This window comes from Corvus kubaryi, unplaced genomic scaffold, assembly GCF_017639235.1.
Source record: "Corvus kubaryi isolate FWS band 111438036 unplaced genomic scaffold, C.kubaryi_AGA036_p1.0 37357, whole genome shotgun sequence".
NCBI classification, from domain to species: domain Eukaryota; kingdom Metazoa; phylum Chordata; class Aves; order Passeriformes; family Corvidae; genus Corvus; species Corvus kubaryi.
In genome coordinates this window covers 14,140,510-14,163,235 of record NW_024581117.1, presented here as the reverse complement: position 1 = coordinate 14,163,235, position 22,726 = coordinate 14,140,510, and the positions used below count along the sequence as shown (strand labels likewise).

General features: G+C 42.3%; 1 long non-coding RNA gene across 17 annotated transcripts in view; it reads left to right on the top strand.

Moving 5' to 3' along the window:
- The window catches only part of LOC121667115, a 142,538-nt gene that overhangs the window by 564 nt on the left and 119,248 nt on the right, over positions 1-22,726 (top strand). For 9 of the 17 annotated variants that reach the window (XR_006016924.1, XR_006016923.1, XR_006016919.1 and 6 more), the window contains exons 2-6: positions 105-245; positions 16,941-17,081; positions 18,162-18,313; positions 18,992-19,101; positions 20,977-21,173. This is a non-coding gene — a long non-coding RNA (uncharacterized LOC121667115). Of the gene's footprint in view, positions 1-104; positions 246-4,810; positions 5,120-14,291; positions 16,370-16,940; positions 17,082-18,161; positions 18,314-18,991; positions 19,102-20,976; positions 21,174-22,726 lie in introns of all 17 variants that reach the window. The other 8 variants (XR_006016920.1, XR_006016917.1, XR_006016918.1 and 5 more) reach the window with 8 other exon arrangements.

Genomic DNA, 22,726 nt, shown 5'->3' with positions numbered 1-22,726 from the left:
TATTGGGTCGAGGTCGTGCTGTACGGCACGCACTGTCCTTCATGCATCTCCCAGTGGTCACTTCTGAGTGTGGTTGTGTCTGAATTCGTTATCTTTAACCACAGGTGAACACCGATGAGCACACAGAGTTCCAGATGCTGATCCTCAGAGAATCCACATGTGACAGAAAGGATGGATAATCTTTTGGCTCAGCTCCAGCCTGGTGGAGCCTGCATGTGGTTGTTTCAGGCTAATGTACAAAAAGGGTACTGCATTTATTCTGCCAGGTTTTTATTCAATTTGCGTATTTGTGGCAACGGTCCTATTACCTTCTCTCTAATTGGCGTGGCTGGGGGTAGCAGATCATGCCTAAAAATCCATGCTTTTGAAGTCAGAAATTAACCTGTTAGTGCTGGGATTTTTTTAAACGAGGTTAGGCTCTGGTCACAGAAATATACAGACTCATTCCACTTTGAGTTCTATTACTTGCATGGGTTTGTAGCATTTAAGTACCATGGAAGGTCTAGGTTCTGAGAAACAGTGGAGTGATAATCAAATATTACTCCAGGGGCTGCAGCCTGTCAGGTTAAAAAATTTCATTTTAAAACTAGGTAAACTAATGTATTTTCTTGATTAAAGGCAAACTCAAGTTGTAATATATGCATTAAACTTAAGTAAGATATACGTGGCTTTACAGTATTCTTATACATTATCATAGAATGGTTGGTGTTGGAAGGGACCTTAAAGATCATCTGATTCTTGGAACATAGCACCACGGGCAGGGATGCCATCTGCTAGATCAGGTTGCTTAGGACCCCATTAGACCTGGCTTTGAATGCTGCTAGGGATGGGGCATCCACAGGTTCTATGGGCAACCTGTTGCAGAATCTTACCACGTGAATGATATATACTCTGTATCAGTCAGAAATACAAGTGTTGTGGCATGTAGTTGTGGCCAAGTAGAGGATGAAATACTGATGCTGTAGACAAAGATGGCATCTTGGATCTCTTTTCCCAAAACTATTTCCTGCCCCCTATAAATAAATTTGGTGCACAGAATGCAAATTCAGGTCATGGCATCATTGCATCTGTCTCCACAGAGAAGGATGTTCATTTGACTTGCTGCTTTCAAGTTCCGCCTGAAGTTACAAAGCATTGCAATCTTCAGCTGTTTGTTAAGTGCTAAGCAATTTGTTAAGTCTGCCCTGTGCCAGTGTTGGGAGCACAGGGTGAAGACTGGGTGTGTATTTCTGTACCTGGCAGGAACAGGTCTGTCTGGCAGGATGCTTAGGGTGAGGGGGCATTATCCCGAGTGGAGAGGGAGAATCTTTAAAGGCCTGTGAACCTTCCTGAATGGGAATGAACTGCTGAGGACACTGACAGTCTCATCGCTGTTGCATTGGGTGGCAACTGGCATTTTGTTAGAAGCTGAGGGATTGGAAGGCTCTGTGTTCAGTCTGCTCTTCTATTCAGCCTCCTTCACAGGGCAGTCAGTTTAATTGTGGAGATGTGCACTGGAATTTTTGGCAGTACTGTTATCAATGATAATGATAAATTCTTTATTGGCTACCTATTTGTGTCCTGCCTCAACAATTGCACTTGCAAGTGAGTACTAGAATACTTGATTTTGAACACACTGGTTCTTCTTCTATGCAGCACAAAAATCAGCTGCTTTGTGGAAACAAATGCTTGGTATTTGTAGTACAATTGTGTACATGGAGTAACTTGCAGTTGAAGGAAAGACCAGCATGGAAAAGCAGGATTCTGAGTTTGAACTCAGCCTGTTCTTGCCTTGCTGAGTGGTTTGGACCCTTTCAGTACTTATCACTCTGTAAACCATGAATCATGCGTACAAGGACATTTATTAAGATTTTAAGAACCTCTTTGTGGGGACAATCCTGGTGCCATGTTAAAGTGGTGGTGGGGTTTATATTTTGCATAATTGATCACGTTATGATCTCCACTGTTTTTAACTGCTGTATTGATTGCATTTCTAACAGAAACAGATACAGACAAAAATATATTAATGTTCCAGTTAAATCCTATATCACATTTTTTCACCCACATTTTGTCATTGCAGCAATATTCAAATAAACCCACAAACCAACCTCAACAGAAAAGCAAGCTGTCCAGCCAACTGGCAATTAAATTGACATGTCTTTTTTTCTGAAAGGCCATATTCTTAGCTAGCCTCTACTATCTTGAGCACATGTGAGAAAAAAAAATCACGGTGAAGTTGCTTGACTGGGCTTTGGGACTGCATTGTGTTGGTGATGCAATGACCGAAGTTCAGCCCTGAGGTTTTATGATACAGCCAGTGAGCTGGAGGTCGGGTTCAAGTTATGGTTTCGGTCTCCTGCTGTGTTTGTTTTGTTTCTCCACACACGGAAAGAGAACGTGCTGGGAAGTGTCACAGCTGTTTTCTCCTGCTCCGCCCCACTACTTTCAGTCTCGTCCCCTTTCTACCTGGACTACACCGTGAACAACTTCTTGCTTCTTTGTTGCTGTTATATATTACAACTCCCTCCAAGTTTGTGAAGAACCCCTGGTTAATTTTTGCTTTCTTCTAGGGGTTGCTCCCCACATCCTCCTAATTTCTTTTGAGAAGTTAGAATTCCCTGTAACCATCAGATAAAGCCATCTGTAGTGGATGGAAATGACAACTGCTTGTGTAGAAGGTCAGTTGTTACCTGTTGCTAAATGTCACAATGTCAACAGCTGCAGATGTGTATTTATGTAGGACAAAACCCAAGAATCTCTGTCAAAGAGCTTCTTTTTTGCACAGTTCCTGCCACTGGTTCTTCAAAGGTGTATTTTTTTTAATAGCTACCACCAATGAAGGAGCTAGATAGGAATGGTAGCCAGAGGTGACTCAGATGAGAACAGGACGGAAAAGAGAGAAGGCAAACAACATGTCTGTAATGTTTGCTGGCTCTCCAGTAATGGCTTACGTAAAAGAAAGTTGGTTATCAATTATTCAGCAGAGAATTTATATATCAGTAGAAACACAGGGGAGTGCTAGATATAACTGCACTGAAATCAAAAGGGGAATTAGGTTCATATATATTCCAAACATCAAGCAGATCTATGTAACATTAAGATTCCCACCCACCTTTACCACTTCTTTACTGAGACTCATCCTGCATTGCATTAACTGCTGGAGAGAGTCCAGAGGAGGCGACCAAGATGATCAGAGGGATGGAGCAACTCTCCTGCAAGGAAAGGTTGAGACAATTTGGTTTGTTCAGCCTGGACAATGGATGGCTTAGGGGTGACCTAATTGTGGCCTTCCAGTACCTGAAGAGAATCTACAAGAGGGATGAAGATGGACTTTTTACAGGGGCATGTAGTGACAGGGTAAGGGGGAAAGGGTTCAGGTTGAAGGAGAGTAGATTTAGAGTAGATATGATGAAACACATGCTTACAGTGCGTGTGTGTTGAGGCCCTGCACCGGTTGCCCTGGGTAGCTGTGGCTGCCCCATCCCTGGAGATGCTCAAGGCCACGCTGGACTGGGCTTTGAACAACCTGGTGTAGTGGAAGGTGTCTCTGCCCATGGCAGGGGAGTTGGAACTAGATGTGATGATCTTTAAGGTCACTCCCAACCAAGGCTATTCTATGGTTCTAGGAACCATGTAATTCACCCCTCGCTGCACTCTTCATGTGCTGTAGCTCCTCAGTTAAATGCACTATTTCTATATAAAGCACATCATTAATGGGTTTTATTGACAGTTTGCTACAGAACAGCCTAGAGCAGGAGTTGGAGTGACTCAGAGTAGGAAAGGCTGTGCAGCATACAACTCCCTGTGCATGAATTTCCAGGGATAATAAGCCTTATTCTGATCATCTGAGTTCAGCTCCATCGACTTCATGCTTTGCCCTGGTGCAAATCAGATCTGTGCTGATGTCTCTGGTGCTGCCCAGGTTAGACTGTGGTGATGGGTGCCATGGCCTTACTCCTTTTGAACTCACTGACTGTCTAGGGCTGGCCCTGGGTGTGAGGAGGAGGGAAGCTGCTCCCTTGCAGGGAAAGCCCTGTGTCTCTGTGCATGTCTGCTCTCCCATTATCACTGACCTCAGTGCCATATTTACTTTTACCTGCTGTGCAATAGGTGCGGTATAAGAGCACTTTTGTCCTAGGCTAGGGTGTGATTCTGCTCTCTCAGAGCCTGAGAGTTGGCAATAGGTAGCAATAGGTTGCTCACTAACTCTAGGGTCCCAGAGGGTGTGAGCTGTGGGTCTGCCACTGCTTGTGCTGTGCTAAGCAGTGGTCACACACCAACTCTGGGACAACCTTAGTAGCAAGGTCTAAAGTAATCCTGTTTCAGTGGCTTAAAGAGTTGCTGCTGTGCCACTGAGTCACACTTGCTCACTCATAGCTTTCCCTCACTGCCAAAAATGCTTCAGCACAGTGTGTCTGGAAGCTAAGCCTTTCTTTCTCACAATCACGAGTGAGGACTGGGTATGAGTGTTACACAGGTGAAGCCATAGTAACTTGATTGCCTTTGGTTGTACATGTAATACATTATTTTAAGAACCATTTTTCAGCAAGAGAGGAACTACTTAATTTCTTAATGATTTGGGGTCAAGTTTATCCCAGTGGGGATCTATATAGGGCTAATCAACAATGATAAATTTAAGAAGGAAAGAATAGCCAAAGAGTATTTTTCAATATAATTTTTTCATGGAAAGACTTAGTGTTCAGCAGCAAAAGAGGTTAATGGTAAAACTTAGTGGGTATTTAATGGGATGGAAATTTCTTTCAGTGTTTTCAGATGTTTATAAGGTTTAGGTTAACTGGTAAATCCAGTAAAATCATTCTTTGTCTCATAGGTAAATGGTCCGTGTTGGACTCCATGCCTCTGTGAGGAGGAAGGAAATTTTATTCAAGTGTTGAAACAAGTGAGGTGGACTGAGGGAAGCAGAAGAAAAAGGCCAAGACCTGCAGAACTGTTACAGCCACCCATGCATAATGTTGATCTCTGTTTGAGAGATCAACCAGCATCTGACTACTTCCAAATCAAAGAACATCAATTAGAAATCATTGGCAATTAGTTAGTAGAGAAAAATCCAGGAAAAAGAGAAGGAAGAGATGCCAGTGAGTGAGGTCAGGGGGGTGTTCCAGAGAAGCAGCATGAAGAGGTGAGTTGGTGTGGTGCAGGGAATGAGGCAAGGAGGGAATAGGGAAGTTTGATTCCATGACATACAGCTGCAGATGAACAGCTGTTAAAGGGGACATACAAAGGCCTTTGGAAGATCAGTGCAGTGTGTAGGCTCGGTTTTGAAGTGTGGATTGAAATGAGGATATAAACGTTTTTGTTTCTTTAAGAATGAAGAGAGTAGTGGTGTGTTTGAGGACAAAGTGACAAGTCACAAGTTTGGAAATGACAAGTCTTTGCCAGAGCCATAAACGTGACCTTTGCTGGATGTGGTCTGATGCTCAGAGTATTTGCATGACCACATGCCTTTTTTAGGGTAGAATAATATACCAGTTAGTAACATGCCACTTCTGCATAGGTATAATTTAGGATGATTGAGGAAAAAACCACAAAGTTATCAAGGTATAAAAGGCAAGTTAGTTCAGATACTAAACATCTTGATTTTACTTTTGCATTTCACAGCATGGTAACAGAAGCATGGTAGATTTTCTTGGAAAATTAGAATGAATTCCAGCAGAAACCAATGCAGAAACTCCATTTTTTCCTGAAAACTAGCCTCCGCTATTTCCCATAGCTAAGTATTTAGGGCTTGCAGGATCAGGGCCTAACAAGCCACACATCCTTCTTACTGTTGGCTTGGGGTTTTTCTTATCTCTAGGAAAACAAAATTCTCCATGTCTCTGTATTAAAATGATTGGAAATTGAACTTAGGGGGATCTAGCATGTGATTACTTTTTTTAGACAGGATTTTCTTCATAGCTGAATTGGACTGAGTTTTTTTTCCCTCACAAACCAGATGGTAAGTGATTCAGTACTTTTAGCAGTAGAAAAATGATTTGTTTTCTTTCCTCAGTAGTTGGTGTGAATGTACTTTTCTTTATCTCTTTACATATTATGTAAACAGACTTTACCAGCATTTTTGTACATGGGTAACAGTCCTGATCCTGCAGAGAGCCTTGCACACAGGAGTTGACATGGCTCACATAGAACTGTTTGCATGGACCTCATGACAGGGTCGTAACTGTATTTGTATCTTTATGTATGTACTTAAATTTACAACACTGTATGAGGATGCCAACACAATTTTAAATCCACAAAACAACTGAGTAACTTTGCACACTTTGCTTTCTTTTCACCTACCAAAGTCTCTGATCTCTTCTGCTATGTTCCTGTAGTAGACTGTAGTCCTTGTGGCTTTTGAGTTACGCTCAAAGCTTTGTCCTTATCATACAGTGTAAGTTCTTCCTGCTGTGCAGGGGGAGTGAGGTCTTCATTCACGTAACCTTTTGGATTTGTACTGGTGCTACTCCCTTCAGAAGGGATTGCAGTAACAGTGGCAAATATTTGGGAGAATATTAAAAAAAATTCACATGAGTATCTGATTTGTCAAGGTTATCTGCATCTATATTTGTTGGTGTATACATAATGTTAAATTGAACATACACGTAACCCATGTATACTTGTGTCAGCATACGGGTGTTTGAGGCAGAAGGCTCTGAAGTTGATACTGGAGTTACACTCTTGGCAAATACTGCATTACAGTATCCAGCCACTCATTCCCTACACAAGAAGGTGCAAACAAGGTTGTCCAAGCAGCCTGACTGATGTTCTTTCCAAGCAGTTAAGAGCTGTTATTGTAAATTTGCTGTGCTTTTATGCTAGCTTTACCTGGGAATTAAAATGTTGAATGCATAGACTCATAGTGCTGCTTTGAGATGATAATACTCCACTTCAAATACAGTGACCACGTTCTCTGTTTACAAATCTGACTGTACACAGCTGGAACAGAATTATCTGATTCTCTTCTTGGTTCTTCATCTAGTTATGCTCTGGTTGAGTCACTGGGGGATTGTGCACAGAGGAGCTGGCTGGCCCCTTGCCTTGTTTTCCAGGTTTACCAGAGAGTTAAAACCCACTTCTTAGCATTTCTCACTTGAAAAATGTGACAATCTTCTGCTTCCATGTATTCTAATAGGGAAAAAAAAGACATGTGAATTAGCATCAGAAATACTGTGCTGTGACACGTCAAGTTTTTCTCTTCAATTAAATTATTCAGTGGAAGGGTGTCAGAAGGGAGTCCTTGAAACTAGCACTGTTTGTTTGGCAGGGATCAGTAGTCAAGCTGGGGTGATTCACTGTGCCTTGTATTTGTGAAATAAATTACTTTTCCCTTTATGCAAGGGGAAGCATTTGTAGGAGTTTGCCTCTCAGGCTGTGTGGTCACACCAGGTAGCAGGAAACTGTGTCTGCAAGGCACATAATCCTGTGGGATGCTGCTGCTTGGGGTGGTGTGTGGGTCCAGTCTGAGGTCAGACTGCCTGATAGGAGGAATGAGAGCTTGTTTGGCCACAGCTGTGTGTGTTGCATACCAAGGGCTGTACCTCCTCTGAACCTCCTCATGGTCACAAATGGTCACATTTCTTATAGCTGGGAATTGCTTTATTACATTACCAGAAAGAAATAGAAGCACAAAGCAATGGTTATGCACTTCCAAGCAGTGTTTCTGTAGAAGAGCAGAGCAGTGACTCCTAACCCAGCTGTTGTAGGCACGCAGAGCAGTGGGATTAAGATTTCTGTTCTCTCAGGCTGGCTGTGCCTGCTCTTGTGCTTGTTGTAATTGACTGACTGGCAGCAGTGTGCTTGTTTCTCAGTGCACTTGTCCTGGTGCCCACTGCCACCCAGTTGCCTGTCCCTTGGTGGCCAGGTGTTACACTGGGAGTGTTACCATGCCTGGGAGTGGGACAGTGGCTGTAACATGCGTGGCAAAGGGGGTCCAGGAGAAGTTAAACCAGGTTGATCTCCAGTCAGGAAGAATGAGCAAAATTTGCCCTTAGTGTGGAGGACACTGAAGAAACAGTGTTGGAGACCAGTTATCTGTTGACTCCTTTGGGTTTCAGGGAGTAAATACTGTGGAGAAAACTTGGCTCAAAGCTTTGCGAACCAAGTAATAGATGTAAGCCCTGGGTTACATAGGACATAAGTGTGCTTTTATAAGTACTGGAAGTACTGAAAACAGTTTCTTCTGGTTTCAGTTAATAATAGGGAACGTTGTGTACAGTTTGTTTGTTGGATTGGTTCATTTTATTGTGTATAAATACACTGTAGAAACAAGTTTGTCTTTTGTTCAGTGGTACTCAGCTAGTGTGCTTCTGGTAAATCCAGTGAATTAAGGGGAATCAGTAACGTGCTCTGGTCTGTCAGTGGAACAAAGTCCATTTGAAATTAAGGCCATGAGGGATATGGTGGTGCTGCAGAGAAGTTAGAAGGACAGTGAGCAAAGCTGGTGGCCTGTGGCACAGAACAGAAACTTCCAGGCCACGCGTGCCACAGGCACACAGCCCACTGGCAGTGTGAGCTGCCTCAGTGAAAAAGGAGTGGTGCTCTCCCATGTGTGGTATAAAATTCTGGCTCCACTGATCTTAATGAAAATGACATGGTTTTGCACTGGGGCAAATGAGAGCAGAATCTGGCCAACTGTTAATAGTTTTTTGTATTTGAGGCGGAAATAAAGTGACTGTGTATGCAAATAATTGTGCAAGCATGACTCCTGAATGACTCCTAAAAGGAGAATTCAGTATTTAATTGTTGGAAATACAAACTGTTTGGCACAAATCTCCTGGTTTGGCTGAGCTGTGCTTGACCTGTGACAGAGAGAGCAAAGGTGATTTTAAGTCCTGGGATCCGAGGGGCCAGTGTATAATGTAACTCAAGGCAGACTCAGTGTGTTGACTGCTTTGTAATTACAGATGCTTATTTTGTGTACAAAACCAGTTGATTCATTATCTTTTATTTTCATTATCTCATCTCAATCTTTATGTGTGAATCTGAGCTATTTGAGTTCAAGGGAATGACATATAACAAGAATTAAAAAAAAAGGGGGCTTGATAACAAAAAGTTGGTTGTTCTGATATAAAGATGTTCTGATGTAACCAAAATGATGAAATTTGTTAAATCTATCTGCAGAATCTGAAAACTTTGTGAGAAGTCTGAGAAGTTCAAAATAACCTTTCCTCTATCCCATGACCTGCATTTCTTGCAATATTTTGACCCATACCTTGGAACAAGGATAATTTAGCTCTTAGAATATAAAAGAGACAATTAGAAGCAACCATGACGCTGTTGCTTAACACTGTCACTCTTCAGCTGTGCTTCAGGAACCAGCTGAACTTCAGGAACTCTGCTCTTTATGCAGAAGTCTTGTGGTGAAGATGGCTTAAGCCATCTTCATTTTGTTACATTCTTAAACTGTGGTAATCCCACCATAAGTTATCGGCTGTCCTTATGCCTAGAAATGTGGCCATCCCATTTTAAACTCTGCAGAGCAGAGAATGTTTTTCCTGGAGCCAAGATCTAAAAATGCTTTCAGCTTTCAAAGAGCCTCCAGTATTTGATAAAGTAAGTTTTACTTACACAAGCTAAATATTGCCACTTTCAAGTACGAGTGTTGATGGTGTGGAGAGATGTGAAATTTTGTTGGGATACAAGTGTGAGCCCAGAGTTGATGGAATACATTTAAAAATGGCAGAAGTTACACTGGCTGAAAATCAGGTGCTCACACTCTGTTGACTTCACTGGAAGATGCACACATGAAGTGAAAGTACTGTGTGACCTAAAGATTCTGTTCCTGTGGTACATGAGGTTTTGTAATACACAGAAGAAAGGAACCATTCACTTTTCTAGGTAATTGTTACAGAATGAGTATCTGTGATCTATTGCAGTCTGCTCTGTCTGGGGAATGTCTCCATTACTTTAGTGGAGTGCTGTGCATGCACAACAAGGAGGCTTTTTGGATGGAATTTGTAATGCAGGACTCATTAATAGATGATAGTGGATAATTTTGAAAGAGATGAGTACAACACTTGCTGCTCACCTAGATCATAGAAATAACTTGAGGGAATATGTTCACCAAAGTGAGATGTTCTCTAAAATGCTTGATAACAGGATACTTTTGCTTCTGTATGCTGAAAGCATACAGACCAAACCAAACAGAAAATGAGATTCTCTTCTTTTTAAATTTTATGAGGAGTAACTGTGAAAATTATTTGGGTTAAGTGGATGTTAAGTAAGGGTCACCAGTGGAAAATCTGACCCAGTGTGTTTGTCTAAAGGAAGTGGCATTTCCATTTCGTTTTTCAGTTCCCCTGAGGTCTTGTCTGAAACTGCATCAAGAATAGAGTCGCTCATTCTCTACCACACAGAAAAATCACTCAGTCAAGTTCCCTGCTGATGTGTGTCTCCTCCCTTTGACTGTTGTTTTAGACACAGCTCTGTGGGACAGGAGCTGTTGGTCAGTGCACCAGAGCCTGTGGGCACTGCTGGAATAGAGAGAGTAGCTTTCCTTCTACTCTGCTGTTTGGGTGTGACTGAGGGCTGAGCTGGAGGTCTGGGGGATGGCTGACTTGCTTTTCTAGGTGAGCTCAGGGAAGCAGATGGATTGCATGAGGAGTCCTGCATTGCTCTGGCTGGCTCCAAGTGTTGCTGGACACATCAGAAATCCCAGAGCTTCTCAGCTCTCAGCCCTGTCTATGTGTGCTACAGCACCAGTCTCCAGGGAATTGAGGTTACTAGATTGGAGGATATGAGTTGCATTAAAAAGTCCCAGTCCCCAGGAGTTTAGGAGTGACAGCAGAATAAATACTTATAACTTGCTTTCATGTTACATGGCATGGGACTTGCTCTTCCTTGCAGATGACTTCTCCAGTGCTGTTTGGATGTGCCTGCTGCTCTGTGATTGCTCCTAAAGCCTTGATTTGACAGCAGCCTCTGGCGTGCTGTGGGCCAGCAGATCTGCATAGCAACAGGCCCACCAGTCTTCCTGCGGAGAGTTAAAGGAATTTTGGAGAATATGAGTGAGTCAAAAATTGGCCGTTCTCATCTGTGGCAGTCCCCTGGTTTCAAAGTATCCCTTGTCTCTGGCACAGGTGGGCAGCAGGCTGGGGAGGAAAGCAACACAAGTTTTATTGTCTTTCCAATGCTTGGGGCTGCTGATGTTAGGTGCTGTAAGTGTAGGTTTTTGAGAGAAGAGATGTAGGTGAGGGAGAAGCATCACTGTTAAGTGAACTGCAGGGATATTACTTTGACCTCTTGGAACACAGAGCAGGCTGAGGAAAAGGAATAAGATTGAAAGGAAGAAAATCCTCTTAATCTGGGTGATGTCAGCTTGTCATTGTCAGTTCGGTAGTTATGTAGCTGCAAACTTACTGCTGCCTGCTGTGCAAGGAGCAGATCATTAATTAAAAGGCGTGGCAGAGTGCAGCATGCTTAGGGCTTTGAGGTGCTGACAAGATGATACCGCCTGGCATAACTGCAGAGAGCATGTCCAACACGAGGTACGGTTCTAAGAACTGAAAAACCCGTTATCCAGTGTGTCATCCTTGAAGACAACATGTGGCATACGTCCTGAAACCTAAAACTTCCTTGCTTTTTGCCTCCCTAGCAGCCTCATACACGTATCCAGCTTCTCCTTAGTGTGAGCTACAAGGCGAGAATCTGTGTAACACAGGGGTTGGGAGAGCTTTGGGGTTCCCACCTGGCTGTGCAGCAGTCCTGTGTCTTGTGTCGTAAGAAGCACTGGAGCACCTGGGTAATGGTGCTGGGCATGGCAAAGGGTAGGAGTGGGTGTACTGCTAAGGTGTATAAATCCCTGGCAAGACTGACTGCCTGTTCTGAGATGCAGAGCTGTGGGTCAGAGAGTGTGGTGGGACTGAGTTAGGTAAGAGAATGTGAGAACACACTCACTATACGGCTGCTAAACAGGGAGCAGGAAAGGGTTTCACTGGTTTTGGCTTGAGGGAATAAGCAAGAAGTGATGGATCAGATAAAAAAGAATCTGGTTGGACTGTGGTATAATTTGTACAATATACTCTCAGCTTGCAATTTATCCCAGACCAGATTGTTGATGTTCAATAGTGCTTACAAACATCTGAACGTCACTGCCCAGAGCACTGACAATTTTCCTCCTCTCATTTGTTATACACAGTTGCAGATTCAATACTTTTGTTTTGGAGAATACAGCACTTCACTGTCCTGTGAAACAATGCATCTCCTCTGCGATTCTCATGGAGATGTGGTGCAATGATGTAACTTCCTAGCGAGAGACTGCTGAATCATTTTGGTGGTGTTCACGAATCTCTTCTTTGCTAGTAGTTTCTGCACTGGTCTTAATATAATTTTCAAAAGCAAAAATCATAATGTCAGGGACTTTTTTTAAAAAAACTTTTTGTTAAAAAGACAATACTGCCATTATTTGTTGCATACCGTACTGAACCCAACCTTCCAGCATGCTGCTGAAATGCTGTCCCAAATATATTTGTGTAGCTCAAGGTATTGACACCTCTCCAGTCAATCCCTCTGTTGTAGTGGGAAGCTTGCTCACAACAGGGTGAGATACAGACGACACATATTTGTCTCACAGGCTTAGGTGGGTGGTCTGATAATTTAAAGTTTAAAGCTTTCCTGTGGATCTGGTAACCTCTTGCATGGGACCAAGAAGCGCTCTGAGCTGTCATGGCTGGGTGTGCAAAGGCTCTTCTACTAGTTGAGAGCCTCTGATATTTTATTGTCTGCCTAGGAGGTGTGACTGGTTGTTCATCTCCATCAGCTTTGCACCTCAAGTTGTGTAAAGAAGGCAGAAATCAGAAGTAAGTAGGTCCCTCAGAATTGCCTTGTCCTTGGGAGAAGAGATGGCAGGTTGTAGTGAGGCAATGTGCAAGGCCTTTGACATCTTAAGCACTGGCAAGGGCCTCTTCCTGGGGAAAAAGGAGTTGCTTGTGGTGTGAATATGATCCTGTGAAGGTAAGGGTACTTATTCTTTATTAGTTTTTTTTATTACTAGGTTTATTCTTGGCAAAGCCTGAAGCTGCTTGAGTTGTCTTTAAAACAGCACTAATCTTCTGGCAACTGCAGAGTCAGGGAATTGCACGAGAAGCGCAGAAGTGCCTTTGCACATTTCCTTGTTTGATGGGCCAAGTGTCCCTCTGTCACACAGATCCTGCCTGTTTCTCCAAGCAAGCACAGATCCTGCCTGTTTCTCCAAGCAAGCACACAACGTGCTCCAGCAAGCCCACTGCTGCCCTGGGAGGGTGTTTCCGTGTTACTTGTACTGCCCGTTGTGCCTTTCCTTTTCTCTGTGATACATTGCACGTTGCCAGCTGGTATTTGTAACATATTCCATAGAATTCTAAAATGAAACTCTTTGGAGGAGGTCAGCACGCTGTGCGGGACACATCCTGTGTGTGGGCTGCATCTGACAGATTCCTGTCACTGTTACCCAACAGGCTTGTCAGAAACGACAGCACCTGCCTATGGACTGCCCTAACACAGTGATACCAGCCAAAATGGGAAGTGTTAACAGTATTGTTTGCCCCTGTGTGCTCATATTTGTAGACCCTCTGCAGTAAGAGAGACACAGTGTAAATATCTGGATGGATAGTTACATGTTTTAGAATAATGATACCAGGCACCATTCAGTCTGAGCAGTCAATGTACATTTATTGCAATAGAAAACAGCACAGAAGGTTGCTTAAGAGTTTTCCAGTTTCAGTGACTTTCCTACCCACAGACAGGTAAGGAGCTAACCTGTCTAAAAGTTTTGTCATTCTGGAAATAGTGCCAAAGATCAGATCTCCCTGATCTATTGCTGGGAAGATCTGTTCTCACACTTATGCCTACATGCTAGAGATTTTTCCGTTGCATCTCTTTTTTGTGATGGATGAAATCACTTTTTTGTATCATTATGTAAGGTTGTTTGACTCCTTCTGCCTGTGTTGCAGCCGTTAGTGCATGTCACATGTCTTATTAGCACTTCATAGCAGTGCCCAGTAGGGATTCTCAAAATAGCCATTGCTTCACCCTCTCTCTAAGCTTTTCTGCATTCCAAGCTACTTAATTTTCCATGTGGTCCACTGTTAGCCTCCCATTATAAATTATCTGATCTCTTAACTCAAAGTCTAAGTTTTCTTATTCTGTTCAGTGGAACTACTGACCACAAGTTTAGCAGATCCAAGTTGGTGTTACACCTGTGAGAATTTCCTAGTTACATGATTTCTACTTATTTTGTAAGTTTTGCAAGGCTTTTTGGTTCCCTGCTGCCTTGATTTCAAATATGTGACCTTGAAATTGGTTGGTTTGAACATGACTTTTATTTTCATTTGCAGTCCCCAGAGGATTGTATTTGCAGCATTGCCTTGTGACTGTGCTGAATTAAGAGCCAGAGCCCAACTGAAATTCCCAGACCAAAGGATATGGTAGTTTTTGGTAACCTTGGTGCCTTTCTTATGCTTTTTTCTAAACAATGCCTTTTTGCCTTGTGTATGATCAGTGATTTTGAAAAAAGTAATTCCCTAGTTACCTATTACAATTTAAGAAAATAATGTATCCTCTTCCCCCTTATGTGCACTCTTTTTCCTTCCTTTGGTGTTGTAAATTGATCATCTTTTTCTATTCTTATGGGAAAACATTTAATAGTCACAATTTTATAGACAACACTGTTAAAATTGAACACAATTTTATAACAACTTGGTACTCTGCCTGTAGGAACTGTCAGTCTGAGCATGGCAAAGTCGGCAAGTATGAAGTGTAGGCCAACAGCTAAGGAGAAGAAGGGAACAGAGTTACAGATACTAAATAAAGGATGACACAAGAGGAAGGACATAGGATGCTTGGCAAGAGAGCCCCAATGATATGGGTCAGCTTTACTCCCATTGAATTTGAATGTTATTCCAAATTTATCGATATAGGACATCCAAAACCTTCCCAGGGGAGAGATCTTAGCCCTGAGAGCAGCATGGGATAAGGCTCAGCGCACAGAGGAGAAAAGGAGACACGCAAGGACAAAACGAGTGAGAAAAACAGAGCGAGTGAGTAGGGAGAAGAAAAGCAGAGGGATTTGGAACAGTCTGGGGTTGGACTGTGTAAAGGCAAACTGGGATCTTGAGCACAAGAACTTGAATTTTACATGAAGGTAGAGAGAATAACAGCATTTCTGCTCTGCGTTAGGTCTGCATTTGGAATTTCAAGCTTTGTTTTGCTTCTGGAGTCCTTGGTCTTGCACAGTCCCATTACAGCGGGGGTGGGCAAGGCAGGTTTTAGTGAGAGTGAGTTTCCATCCTTGGGCAACTGCACCAGTCATGCCTTTTAGTAAAGGTTAGCTGGTGGAACTAACAGCAGCTTTTTTGAAAGCAATGCTGAGTCTACCATAGTCATGTTTTCCCCAGCCAAGCAGAGGCACTGTGTGGAGAGCTGTGTTTGATGGCACCTGGGGCAGCAGAAAGGCACACAGGTTATTCTGCTGCTTGCATGTCTGCTGGAGAAGGTGGAGGTGTCCCTGTGCCATACTGGTACACAATGAAACTGCCCTGAAAGCTCTGATTAGAAGGTGAAGTGGGATGCTATAAATAAGGTAACTTACTGACTGAAGAAAAACTAGTAATGAGCTGAACAATTAGCTTATCTTTCACCTTTCTAGATACTTTAACAGCTAAAGATTTAGAATTAATCTAAAAGAAGCAGGCGAATTAATTTGAAGCTGCTTAAGGCTTCCTGATTGATTTATGGTACTCTTCTGGAGGAAGAGACTCCTACTTGAAATTAGCTTAATCCTCACTTCATTATTGTTACTGGTCAAATTAGTTACTGCCTTTGTCAGAGATCATAAACCCTCAACAGTTCTGATAATATTTACTTATGTTTTCATTTCTTGAAAGGTGAAGATGTGTAAAAAAAGAGGAATTTTGGTGGCAGTTTGTTGGAATGAGGAATCAAAGCACATTTTAGTAATATACATGAATCTAGAGACCATAATCTGAAATCTTACATGTCTTTTGACGTTTGCACTTGTTCCACTTGTGTCTTGTCTCTTTTTCCAGTCATAATTTCAAAAATGTCAGAGTAGCCACAACAGAGCATTTCTCCTGTTCCCACCTGTACTCTGTGATGTGAAAAAATAATGTTAGTACACAGAGATCTTGACTTCCTCTTGAATGCATCTGGATGATTTTATTATGCAGTCCACTGTGCCTGTGATCTGTCTGAGAGCAGCTGGTGATGAGCATTGCCAAGATATTGGACTGGGCTGCTGATAATTTTGTGTATTTCAGAAAACTTGAAAAACTAGATCAGTGAAACAACAGTCGTAAACCACAGCCTCACCGTGAAGACATTAGGGTGGCCATGGCTGTACAAAGTATCTTAACCAGCAATCTTTCATCCTTTGACAAATCTTTTCTTCTTGAAGGTAACTGTGGGTGGTCTTTCTTTGTTCGATTTCTGTAAATTTGGTACATCATTTTCTAGTTACGCAGCTGATTCTTGTGTTTATGTGAATGGCTATTTAAAAAAAGAAAGATCAGATGTTTGTTGTTTCATTTCAACATAAATCAAACTTTGTACTCACATAGCAATTCTAGTTTAGCCCCAGGAATAGCTTTAGTATTGCTAAGTGTCTGGAGAGTATTGACTACAGAGACATGATTTTAAGCAGGCTATAATAGTTTCTACAGCTGTTAACAGTTCTCAGAAGAAAGGCAGTATTATTCATCGGTGTTTAAAATGTGCATGACTTGCATTGCACAGAAGTCAGATTGGGAGAATGTCAGAATTTTTTTTTCTGAAATTCTGCCAGGAAAGTCTTCAATAACTGGAGAAATTCTTTTCACTGGTGAAATCAACATGCAGCACATTGTGTTATTATACTTGCTTATAGCTCACCATGAAAGTTGTCTTTGTATGCGTGGATGTACGGCTTGTACTGTTTTGTTTTTATTTATTCTGCATTCTTTATTATAATGTTCTTTCCTTTTTTCCAGACCAGAAAGATTGTTATTGAGCCTTCCACAAAGCTGAAATAATGCTGTGTGTTAAAAAAATCTTAACAATTTGAAGAAGTTATAAAAATTTATAAGTTGACTGAATACTTTGGAAATTTCTGCATATTTTAATATAAATAGGTAATGCAAATGTTTGTTCTTTGCATTTAGAGGTGGGTCTCTGTTTTCTAAAGGTCTTGTATATAAATTTGATACTTACAATTACATTAGAACAAAACAAGTATTTTCTTCAGATTGTATAATAGGAAAAATGTATCCACTAAAGACACAGAACATACATGGTTATCTCTGAATGTCATATAGTCATGAAATTCAACATAAATAGCATCAGTTGTTTGAGTGACTTCATTAAGTGCATTTAGGGGACTGCCTCTTGCAGTCAGCTGAGGTCCTTCCATTCAGTTCTGCGGGTCCTGGGTTAGCCCACAAAGAAATGCTGCAGTAAATGGAGAGAAAAGGACATGATTTCTCTATAGATAGTGTGAAGGTTCAGATTGTGCTGGTAGAACTTACATAGAAATTCAGTCACATAAAATCTAAGAAATCACAGAAAACTGTGCTACTTCAGATTAATTTGGCGTTAATGATGAGTTTGAGCTTTATTCGTAGCTAAAATCATAATAACAGGACCAGAGAGTCCAAAAGAAAGAAAGGAAGAGTAGAAATAGGTAAAAGGGAAAAGGTGAGTGACAGAATACTGGCAGATGGGCAAGGACCTAAATGATGACAGTTTTAATGACTAGTCCAAAAATATAACCGTTCAAACGTTATGATCCACTGGAGGTGCTGGCTGGGTAAATATCTGAAAAGACAAATGTCAAGCTGCTCTTTTGGGGGGTTGGAGGAGAGCAAAGTAAGTTGTGGGTGATTGTACAGAGTAGAAAAGGTTTGTTAAGTTTGCCTGGAGGAGAAAGAGTGTCTGACACTCCAAGGCAATTTCTCCACAAGTGACTGTAGTAGGAAGTAGGAGTGGACCTGGAGAGCTGCAGGTCCCCTGGCCTGCACACCGTGTGCAGCCTGTGTGCTTTGCCTGTGCTGCTGGGGTACCTCTTCCAGCTTAGTTCCATCTGGAAAGAATCTGGGACTGCACAGTAAGTGGGGCATTCTGGCTTCAGAAGCACATTGCTGCTCCAAACTTGAACTCTGGTGTAAAGGGAGGGGGCAGAGGGAGTACTCAGAGTGTACTATTTCATGTTGCAGGTGCTGGCAGCATGTGGAGCTGAGAGCAGTGTAAGCCCAAAGGACTAGGACACCAGAGGAGGTCACCAGGAGCTGTCGTGCCTGATAAGCCCTCCGGGAAAGAGAAAGGGAGAATGATTGATTGCTTGATTGATTGATGCAAGCCTCTGTAGGTAAAGTTGGTGCCTATCTGAAGTCTACTGTGATTTAATATTTTAGGATGGATTCCCTCCTGACATATTGCCTGTGAAATTTTTATAGGGCTAGATTCACTTCATAGCACCAGCTCCATTAAGAAGTGTGCAAAACTAATGCACAACAGTCCCAGGCTTCTGATTGTGCAGTTTTCATAGATATTTTTCTCAAGACATCCTGGAACATGCTTTGCTGAGTTGGAAGGCTTCCTTGGTCATTGACACCAGTGCTATGAAATAACTTTGCTGGTAGCTGGCAGTTTGCTCTATAGAAAGATGCTTATGATTTTCAAAGACTGCTTTCCAAATGGAATCACTATGGTAAATGAACCCTTTAAAGCTTACACTCACAAAACTGAATTCAGTTCAGGGGAGTGTTGACTCTTCAGTCTTTTGTGAGTCACTTCCACTGTAACATTCTCTGGAATCATTCATTTTTGAGTGTTTAAGATGACTGGTAATGTGGAGTTATCATAGATTCAGAGGTATTTCCATGTTCCCTGTCAATGTGCCACTTCATACCATATTCTCACAGAGACTGTTATATAAAAGTACCATTTTACAGAGTGGGGGCACAGAGAAAATAAAGGATGTAGATAAGGCTGTGTAAGGAAATATGTTGCAGAACTGCTGATCCTAGGTTTCCTCATGTTACAGCGTTTAGCCTCTGGACCAGCTCTCTCGTTCTGCAGCACAGATTCATCCCCTTTCGCTGCAGCTCCTGGTCACCCCATCCAGCACGAATGAAAAGGTTGCACAGCATTCAGGTGAGTCTGGAAGCTGATAGGATTCTTAGCTTTAGTGACAGCATTATGTCAAATAACGTGATGGTTAGCTGAGACAAATGTATTTAGTGCCTAAGTATAGTGTGTTTCTGTATGTCAGTACTTTGGAAACAAGGAAAGTAAAAAATGTATGGTGAGGTTGTTGTCAAGAACTGTTCTTGCTACAAGCAATGGGCACAACACTTTGGCTTTTAAAGTTTGCTAAAATGATGTGCTGGTAAGATTTTGGCTTGTGAAAGGCGATGAAATGCACCAGCACAACACAGACATCGTTACTAGATCTTATCAGCAGTTGTGAAGACACATTTTAACAATGTTAAGATTTTCCAGGCCTCTTTCAAAATGGCTGTGATGCCTTGCTAAATGCACCCATTATCTGTCCAAGAGCAGTTGGCTTTAACTGCTTCTGAGCAGTATTTCCTTGGAACCTCTTAGATAACTAGAGGCAATCTAGAGAAATCTGAACGGATCTCTACTTAGAAACTGGCCATGTTCAATCTGTAAAGTATGTAGATGGTTTTTTTTTTCCTCGGGGAAAGGCTGAAGAGGGCAATAGGTGCAGGATGTGGAGGGAAGAAGCAGTGCCCTGACCCTACAGCATTTCTGCATGTTGAGTCAGGGAGTGACATTTAAACAATTCTCACTGCACCCAGTATAAAAAACTGTGGTGCAGATCAAATTGCTGGCGGTGCTCTGAGAGAGATGAAGAGGAAAAAGATCAAGGCATGTGCCAATAGGTGGCCTCTTTTATGTTTTAGATGTTGGGGGAGCTTACCAGCAAGCTAAATGGGTCTTTAAGACCTCTTTTTTCCCTTTTCTTTCTTTGAGGTCATGAATGGCTCCGGACTTTCCATCTTTAGAGCTGGTGGTTTCCACACCACAGTGATTCAGCCAGCATGAACTCTTGACCAAATCCCAGCTTGTTTCCTGGTTTTGTTTTTCTAAAATATTTTACATTTAGCAGGGCCTGAAGGCCTCCCTACTATGTGACAGATTAAGGAGAGCCATGGTCCTTCTTCTGGCTAGCTCTCCAAGGACAGGTCGCTGTTCTTCTAAAAACTTCGCAACTGAAGCAGTTAAAAGGAATCATTGAATTTTGAGTGAAACTCAGACTGAATTCTTACATGCTTCTGGCTTTTTGATGCTCTGTTTTTATGTGGAATTTCCTTTGAGGGTTAATAAGGTCTGATTTTTATTTGAGAAATATGCTCTGCCTAAAATGCTCTAAGTTTAATCAGTGTGTTATTGCATGGGAAAATCATGTACATTTGTTTACTTGCAAGATAAATAGATTAGTATTGCCAATGATTTCAGGGGATAGTAGGTTGTTAAAATAACATGGAAGGCCTTGTTCCTTTGCCTTGCTGGATGTGTTTTGGTGACTGAATTCTCTGGGGTGCCCTGTTTACAGAATATGCTGGTGGTTATCCGTGTTGCCTTGTAAGTGGTAGGCTCAGTAAGGACTTAGAATAGCTTGGCTGTGGAGTTTTAAACACCAAGGGAGAGAGATGATAGACAGGAAATCCACAGCCTGGGAAAGCTACAAATCAAAGAAATGATACCCTGAAAATTAAAACTTCTAAGTGTTAACTGTCTTCATGCTTTGCAAAATCAGGAATTTCACTGAAGGAAAGCATTCCAGGCTGCTTTTGAGAAACCTGGCGCTTGCTTCAGGTGACAGAAAATATTACTAAATTGACTTCTTGAAGAGAATCCTTCAGGATACAGTGCTGTCACTGTATTAGAGGGATATGGCCACAGGTGGGACTTAGTTGATACCTGAGCCAGCGCAGACAGCTGTTCAAGCAGCGCAAGGTCCCAGATTAGCCAAGGCATAAATGCTCTGCTCCATTGCAGCCTCACTGCAGCTCCCAGGGAAAGAGCCCAGGCCTTGTGTGGTTCAAGCTGCTCACCCCAACCTGCTGAAAACCAAATTCCCATCCTGAGGACCCTGATGAAGCTGTGACCATACCAGCTGCTTCCTCTTGGCTCCTGGGAAAGGCCTCTGGCTGCCTGTTTTGCTGTGTGTAAAAGCATCTTTCAGCCAAGAAAGTGTGAGTAATCTTGCCCAGCTTCTTGGTATTTCTTGGCATAGAGTTAACCTCATGACTTTGAAGGAGGTTTCAAAGGACATGCATTAACCCAGAGATCCAGTGCTTCTGGGGGTGGGTGAGGCATGAATGGTGAGGGCATGGTTAGGTTGGTTCAGAGGTAGGAGACAACACCTGTGCAGGAGGATGAGGAATTACTGCTTCCCCTGAGGGTTAGGGGTCAGTAAGTAAGGCAAACGTGGACCTCTGTATGTGGAACTGGGATGGGGAAGGGAAAAGCCAGGGGCTGGGCAATGGAAGTCTGACATGAAGCTGGAACAGATTCAGGGGTTTCAAAAGATATTGAGAGAGATGACTGGAGGGGGCCTTGGGGTCAGTGGTTGAAAGAAGGGCACCATGCACTTGCAGGACTACAATACAATATATATTACCCAGTACCCACTTGCCCCTACAAGCAATAGAGAGATTCCTGTGTGGGTCTGCAGTTTTGAAAACATCTATTTATTTTGTATACCTTCATAATTAGGAGGCAAATTTAGGGCTTATCTACTTGGGGAAATCCCTGTAAAATAGGTTGGGTGTGAATTTACAGCCTACTTAAGACCCAGAAGTAAATGCAGTGTAAATTCACACTTCAGCTTACTTCACAGGAACTCCCCCGCAGAAACAAACCCTCAGAGTCACCTCTGTACCTCAGTCTGGTGCTAAAAGTGAGTGGAAGCTTTTCAAGATGTGGGCCTCCAGTTCCATTTTTATAGCTGGGTTTTTCTGTCTCCTGGGGCTTTTTGCAGCTGCTGTAAATCACTGTCACTTTGCTGAGGCTGGAGAAGCTGGGCCACTTTGCCCTGCTCAGGATCTAACCCTTTGCCTCAAGTAACCTTTTATTATCAATTGGCTAGAGGGTATTTTCCTTTTTACTGGCTTCATTATTAAGCTTGTTCATTCACTCCCACCACTACCGATGTCTTTTTTTCTTTTTTCTATTTTTCTCCCTGTGAATTTTATGTTGTGTCTTTCCTCCCATGTAATTTCCTAATAGTGAACTAGTGACAGAGTGGGCTGCTGGTATTTAATCTTGTGGCTGGAGAGGTCAGGGTGTTTTTGATACAGACAAATACTCCATTACAGTAAACTCACAGAAAGTTTCCTTTTCAACCTGAAAGGAGTAGGAAATGCACTCTCCACCAATGGGCTTTCAAGAATTACTTCTGTGAGCTGAACTTATACTAAAGGCCAATTTGGTAATGTTCTGTGAGCAAGGGGGAAAAAAAAAGAGGAAGACGTAATATTTTTTCTTTCTCTTTTTGCTGAGATTTGGCTTGAGTCTTGGCTCCTTATCAGATTAGAGTCCTGCAAGGAAAACAACAACCTTTGCACTGTGAGTTGTTGAAGAAGTGGACATTGCTGATGTCCAGCTAAAAGAGCGTAAGGATTTAAACCTTCAAAGTTCTCTCTCTGTTTCTGGTGTTTAGGGAAACTTGCTTCTTGGCAGGAAGAACTAAGTAATAAGGCAAATACATAGCACAATACATTTCTTGCTGTACTATAGGGCAAGA